This window comes from Aotus nancymaae, unplaced genomic scaffold (assembly GCF_030222135.1).
Source record: "Aotus nancymaae isolate 86718 unplaced genomic scaffold, 86718_ANA_hifiasm-v0.15.2.pri h1tg000016l, whole genome shotgun sequence".
Taxonomy (NCBI): Eukaryota; Metazoa; Chordata; class Mammalia; order Primates; family Aotidae; genus Aotus; species Aotus nancymaae.
In genome coordinates, this window is record NW_026988428.1 from 12430679 (window position 1) to 12438289 (window position 7611).

Consider the following 7611-nt stretch of genomic DNA (forward strand, 5'->3'; position numbering starts at 1 on the left):
TTATCTATGCCACAGGACTGTATTTTCTCAATGGGAGTAATTCATCCCATTGTCAGACAATGACTACTTAATTGGAAGAATGTGGGAGGGGCTTGAGAAGCTAGAATATGATTTTCCTAACTACCAGTCATAGCTCTTGCTTAATTGGAAGAATGTAGGAGGGGCTTGAGAAGCTAGAATATGATTTTTCTAACTACTAGTCATAGCTCTTGCTAAGTTTCCCACTTCTAATATTGCTTGAGTCAAATACTAGCTTAGGGCGGAGAATTTGGCTTTTTCTACCCTGCTACTATAGTTACAGTTTCTTAGACTTCAAATTACAGGTAGAAAGGAGGCTGGTTGCAGTGGCTCATGACTGTAATCCCAGCACTTAGGGAGGCTGAGGTGGACGGATCACCTGAGGTCAGGGTTACAGGCATGGTGATGGGTGCCTATAGTCCCAGCTATTGGAAAGGCTGAGGGAAAATCGCTTGTACCTGGGAGGTGGAAGTTGCAGTAAGCCTAGATCACCCACTGCACTCCAGCCTGGGTGATGGAGTAAGACTCCATCTCAAAAAAAAAAAAAAAAGAAGGAAGGAAGGGAGGGAGGGAGGGAGAGAGGGGAGAAAGAGAGAGAAAGAAGAGAGAGAGAAAGAAAGAAAGAAAGAAGGAAAGGAAGGAAGGAGAGAGAAAGAGGAAGGGAGGGAGGAAGGAAGGAAGGAGAGAGAAAGGAAGGAAGGGAGAGAGGGAAGGAAGGAAGGAAGGACAGACAACAGGAAGAAAGGGAGGGAGAGAGGAAGAGAGAGAGAGAAAGAAAGAAAAAAAAGGAAAGAAAGAAAAGGAAGGAAGGAAGGAAGCAAGCCCTTATACCAGAACAATATTATCTAATCTCTGTTTTTAAACAAAATGGATCTGGTTTAAAACTTTCTCATTGTCGTTTGACCTTATTATATGTTCTAAATGTTGAATTCAAAACAAGGTTTCTCATCTTGTGGTCTTGTTTAACATGGCCACAGGACATGCTGCTTAAATAATTGCTTAAACAGAGAACAGTTTAAGCAGTTGTTTTGCTTACACTTAATAAAAACTGCCAACTTCCCAGACTGGAATTGAGTAGCCTGCATTGCTCTTCATGTGACCTCTCGAGCTTGGCCAGACTACTTACAAAGTTTAGCTCTTGTTCAAAAGATGGCTGACCACTCAGTTGTGACTCAAGTTGCTTCTACTTTAACTTACATTATTGTCTTTTCACATACAGTTTGACCAGGCCCTCAAACAGTATCACTGCAACCTGTCAGGTCTCCATATGCAAGCCTGGAACCAGAAAGTCTGAAGTCCTGCCTGCCTCGTCTAATTGTCTCCCACCCTCCGCCTGCATTCACCATTGTCCCTAATTGCTCAGTGGAGCTTAACCAGACAAGCCTCTCACCCCACCCTGCCATCTTAACTGTTCTTATGACAAATGTGAATACCTCTCACCCCATCTTGCCATCTTTTTTTTTTTTTTACCTCCCGCCCACCCCCCTGCCATCTTAACTGTTCATATGATAATGTGAATGCTCCTTGCCCCATCCTGCCATCTTAACTGCTCTTCTGCCTTACCCAACCCGCCATTGTAACTGAACTTGTGATCATGTATACTCCTTACCCCAACCCCCACCACTGTAACTGATCTTACTCTGCAACACCCCCAGCCCCCAAAATTAACCCAACCTGTAAAACCAATTCCCACCCTTACTTCCTTCTCCTGTCCTTTCTCGGATTCGGTCCGCTTGCACCCAAGTGAGAAATAAAACTGCATTGTCGCTCACACAAAACCTGTTTGGGAGATGTCTTTATTAAATGCATTTAATATTCAGTACTTTTGGACATGAATTACACAACCCAATTTCCTACTCCTATGATATGCCTACTCTGTCCTGACTCTACTCCCATATAGGATCTCTCTTTATAGTGGAAAGATGGTTGCCACAATTTTAAACTTACATTTTCTCTCATTTTGAGCCAATGAGATGTTAGTAAAATATTGAGTCATTTCATTGACTTTTATTTAGTCAGGTTTCCAGTTCTAAGTGAATTACAGTGGATGGAGCAATGCCATATGCAGAATGACTTAGATCTGAGTCATATGCTCTAGCCCCCGCACCTCCAGAAACACATGAGCTAAACACAAGGGAGGACTAACTCTCCAAAAGGCTCTTTGTAGAAATGGAGTAAATTGAAGTTAGCCAGTCAGAAAATTTAAACTAAAATAATCGAATTATTAGGTTGGTGTAAAAATAATTGTGTTTTTTACCATTACTTTCAATAGCAAAAACGGCAATTACTTTTGCTCCAACCTAATAGAAGGAACAGTGGAGTAAGACAGCAGAGTAGGAATTTCTAATGACTGTACCACCACAGAAATATCAACATCAGTTGAACAAATAACAAATATCCATGCATGAAAATGCTTTCCCTCGAGAGAAAGGAAGCCAAATGAGAGACCGTGGTACCTGACTGTAGCAGAATAATAAAAGAGCCCTTGAAAGGGGGAGGAAAGCCAGTTTTACATTACCGTCATTGCCCCTTCCCCAATCCCAGGCAATACAGTGGAAAGAGAGATACCATCTGCTTGGGAGAAAGAGGAAAGTGAGCACAGGACTTTGCCTTGTGCTCCAACACTGGGTCCACCATAGTAAAACCTGGCACTAGACAGAACCACGTAGACCCATATTCCAAGGTAGTATCCATAGACTGGGCCTCTACTGACCCAACTTGGTGTCAGGCAGAACTACACATCCTCAGGTTTCAGGTTTGAGTGGAAGACTCAATCTTCAGCCCACTTCCCACCAGTCACCTTCAGACAGATCTCAATGGCAGGTATCCCCCAGAGGATCCAGGCTTCTGGTATGCCCCAGTGCCACATAGGCTGCACCTGCCCTGCAATTCTTGCATTCTCCAGCACATGCTTGCAATAGTAAGCCCCAGGCTTCTGATAGCAGTACACCAGCTACAAATGCCCTGGGCTTCTGACCCACCCCAGTGCTGTGCCCACTGTAGGGCTTTCCCAGACAAAGTCAGTCTGTGAAAACTAGAATCAGTACTTACTTCTTCAAAAGCACAGACATCTATATACAAGGAACAATCAGGGATACATAACAATGCCAAACAAACAGATTAAGTTGCCAGTGATTGACCTTAAAGAAATGTAGATATATGAGATGTCTGACAAGGAATTCAAAATAGCTATCTTAAAGAAGATGCAAAAGGACAAAAATCATAACAACCAGTCTCTCAGATGACAGTGCAATCAAATTAGAATTTAGGATTAAGAAACTCACTCAAAACTGCACAACTACATGGAAACTGAACAACCTGCTCCTGAATGACTACTGGATAAATAATGAAATGAAGGCAGAAATAAAGGTGTTCTTCAAAATCAATGAGAATGAAGACACAACATACCAGAATCTCTGGGACACATTTAAAGCAGTGTCCAGAAGGAAATTTATAGCACTAAATGCCCACATGAGAAGCAAGGAAAGATCTAAAATTGACACCCTATCAAAATTAAAAGAACTAGAGCAGCAAGATCAAACAAACTCAAAATCTAGCAGAAGACAAGAAATAACTAAGATCAGAGCAGAACTGAAGGAGACAGAGACACTCAAAAAAAAAAAAAAACTCTTTAAAAAATCAATAAATCCAGAAGCTGGTTTTATGAAAAGATCAACAAAATAGATAGACTGCTAGCCAGACAAATAAAAAGGAAAAAATTAGAAGAATCAAATAGATGCAATAAAAAATGATAAAGGGGATATCACCACCATTCCCACAGAAACATAAACTACCATCAGAGATTACTACAAACACCTCTACACCTAAACCAGTAAATCTAGAAGAAATGGATAAATTCCTGGACAGTAACACCCTCCCACAACTAAACAGGAAGAAGTTGAATCCCTGAATACACCAATAACAAGATCTGAAGTTGAGGCAGCAATTAATAGCCTACCAACCAAAAAAAGTCCAGGTCCAGATGGATTAACAGCCCAATTCTACCAGATGTACAAAGAGGAGCTGGTACCATACCTTCTGAAACTATTCCAAACAATAGAAAGAGAGGGAATCCTCGTTAACTCATTTTATGAGACTAACATCATCCTGATACCAAAAACTGGCAGAGACACAACTAAAAAAGAAAATTTCCAACCAATATCTATGAATAACATCAATGCAAAAATCATCAATATAACACTGGCACACCAAATCCAACAGCACATCAAAAAGCTTATCCATCACGATCAAGTAGGCTTCATCTTGAGGATGCAAGTCTGATTCAACATACGCAAATCTATAAATGTAATCCATCACATAAACAGAACCAAAGACAAAAACCACATGATTATCTCAATAGATGCAAAGCAGGCCTTCGACAAGACAAAATCCAACAGCCCTTTATCCTAAAAACTCTCAATAAACTAGGTATCGATGGAACTTATCTCAAAAAAATAAAAGCTATTTATGACAAATCCACAGCCAATATCATACTGAATGGGCAAAAACTGGAAACATTCCCTTTGAAAACTGGCACAAGACAAGGGTGCCCTCTCTCACCACTCCTATTCAACATAGTATTGGAAGTTCTGGCCAGAGCAATTAGGCAAGAAAAAGAAAGAAAGGGTATTCACATAGAAAAAGAGGAAGTCAAATTGTCTCTACTTGCAGATGACATGATTGTATATTTAGAAGACCCCATTGTCTGAGCCCAAAATCCCCTTAAGCTGATAAGCAACTTCAGCAAAGTCTCAAGATACAAAATCAATGTGCAAAAATCACAAGCATTCCTATGCACAAATAACAGACAAACAGAGCACCAAATCATGAGTGAACTCCCATTCACAATTTCTACAAAGAGAATAAAATACCTAGGAATACAGCTAACAAAGGACGTGAAGGTCCTCTTCAAGGAGAACTATAAACCACTGCTCAAGGGAATAAGAGAGGACAGAAACAGATGGAAAAACATTTCATGCTCATTATTAGGAAGAATTAATATTGTGAAAATGGCCATACTGCCCAAAGTAATATGTAGATTCAATGCTATCCCATCAAGCTATCATTAACCTTCTTGATGGAACTGGAAAAAACCACCTTAAACTTCATATGGAACCAAAAAAGACCCCACACAGCCAAAACTATCCTAGGAAAAAAAGAACAAAGCTGGAAGCATCATGCTACCTGACTTCAAACTATACTACAAGGCTACAGTCATCAAAACAGCATGGTACTGGTACCAAAATGGAGATGTAGACCAATGGAACAGAACAGAGGGCTCGGAAGTAATGTCACACATCTACAACTATCTGATCTTTGACAAACCTGACAAAAACAAGCAATGGGGAAAGGATTCCCTGTTTATTAAATGGTGTTGGGAAAACTGGCTAGCGCAGAAAGCTGAAACTGGACCCCTTCCTCACAACTTATACAAAAATTAACTCCAGATGGATTAAAGATGTAAACATAAGACCTAACATCATAAAAACACTAGAAGAAAACCTAGGCAATATTATTCAAGACATAGGCATAGGCAAGGACTTCATGACTAAAGCACCAAAAGCAATGGCAACAACAGACAAAATTGACAAATGATATCTAATTAAACTTAAGAGATTCAGCACAGGAAAAGAAACAATCATTAGAGTGAACTAGCAACCAACAGAATGGGAAAAAACTTTTGCAAGCTACCCATCTGACAAAGGGCTAATATCCAGAATCTACAAAGAACTAAAACAAATTTACAAGGAATAAACAAACAACCCCAACAAAAAGTTGGCAAAGGATATGAACAGACACTTTTCAAAAGAAGACATTTATGTGGCCAACAAACATATGAAAAAATGCTCATCATCACTGGTCATTAGAGAAATGCAAATGAAAGCCACATTAAGATACCATCTCATGCCAGTTAGAATGGCAATCAATAAAAACTCAGGAGATACCAGATGCTGGAGATGATGTGGAGAAATAGGAACACTTTTACACTGTTGGTGGGAGTGTCAATTAGTTCAACCATTGTGGAAGACAGTGTGGTGATTCCTCAGGGATCAAGAAATAGAAATTCCATTTGACCCAGCAATCCCATTACTGGGTATATATCCAAAGGATTATAAATTGTTCTATTATAAAGACACGTGCACATGTATGATCATTGCAGCACTGTTCACAATAGCAAAGACTTAGCACCAACACACATGCCCATCAATGATAGACTGGACAAAGAAAATGTGGCACATATACACCATGGAATACTATGAAGGCATAAAAAAGGATGAGTTCATGTCCTTTGTAGGGACACGGATGAATGTGGAAACCATCATTCTCAGCAAACTAACACAAGAACAGAAAACCTAAAACCGCATGTTCTCAATCATAGGTGGGTGTTGAACAATGAGAATTCATGGGCACAGGGAGGGGAGCATCACACACTGGGGTCTGTTGGGTGGTAGGGGGCTAGGGGAGGGATAGCAGGGGTGGGGAAATTGGGGAAGGATAACATTAGGAGAAATACCTAATGTAGGTGATGGGGGGATGCAGGCAGCAAACAACCATGGCATGTGTATACCTATGTAACAATCCTCAAAGATCTGCACATGTACCCCAGAACTTAAAATATAATAAAAAAAGAGAAAATATTGCTAAAAGATAAAATTAAAAAAAAAAAAAACAACTAAAGAGTAAACAGAGATGCTGCAGATTGCAGTGGACAGTGTAGGCTGCTGCAGGCCACCATGAGCCAGCTTCCAGATGACGAGGACCCCTATGCGATTGAAGAGCCCAGTGATGAGAAGCCGGCTTTGAGTAGCTCTGAAGATGAAGTGGATGTGCTTTTACATGGAACTCCTGACCAAAAACGAAAACTCATCAGAGAAATGTTTTACTGGAGAAAGTGAATCATCTAGTGAAGATGAATTTGAAAAGGAAATGAAAGCTGAATTAAATTCCACTATGAAAACAATGGAGGACAAGTTATCCTCTCCAGGAACTGGATTTTCCTCAGGAAATGGAAAAGTTGCAACAGCTCCAGCAAGATACTATGATGATATATATTTTGATTCTGATTCTGAGGATGAAGACAAAGCAGTGCAGGTGACCAAGGAAAAAAAGAAGGAAGAACACAAGATTCCAACAAAGGATGAATTACTATATGATCCTGAAAAAGGTAACAGAGATCAGGCCTGGGCTGATGCACAGAGAAGGGGTTACCATGGTTTGGGACGACAGAGGTCACATCAACAACAGCCTGTTCCAAATAGTGATGCTGTCTTGAATTGTCCTGCCTGCATGACCACACTGTGCCTTGATTGCCAAAGGCATGAATTGTACAAAACTCAATATAGAGTGATGTTTGTGATGAATTCTTCTATTAACAAAGAGGAGGTTCTAAGATAAAACGCCTCAGAGAACAGGAAGAAAAAGCGGGGCCGTAAGAAGATGAGGTCTAACCAGGAAGATGCTGCCTAGAAGGCAGAGACAGATGTGGGAGAAATCTATGACCCAGTCATGTGCACCGAATGTTCTACTGAAGTGGCAGTCTATGACAAGGATGAAGTCTTTCATTTTTTCAATGTTTTAGCAAGCCATTCCTAA

At 40.3% G+C, this 7611-nt stretch overlaps 1 pseudogene; it reads left to right on the plus strand.

The window, feature by feature from the left end:
• Positions 1-6752: 6752 nt before the first annotated feature.
• LOC105728920 (E2F-associated phosphoprotein-like) lies at positions 6753-7611 on the plus strand (annotated as a pseudogene).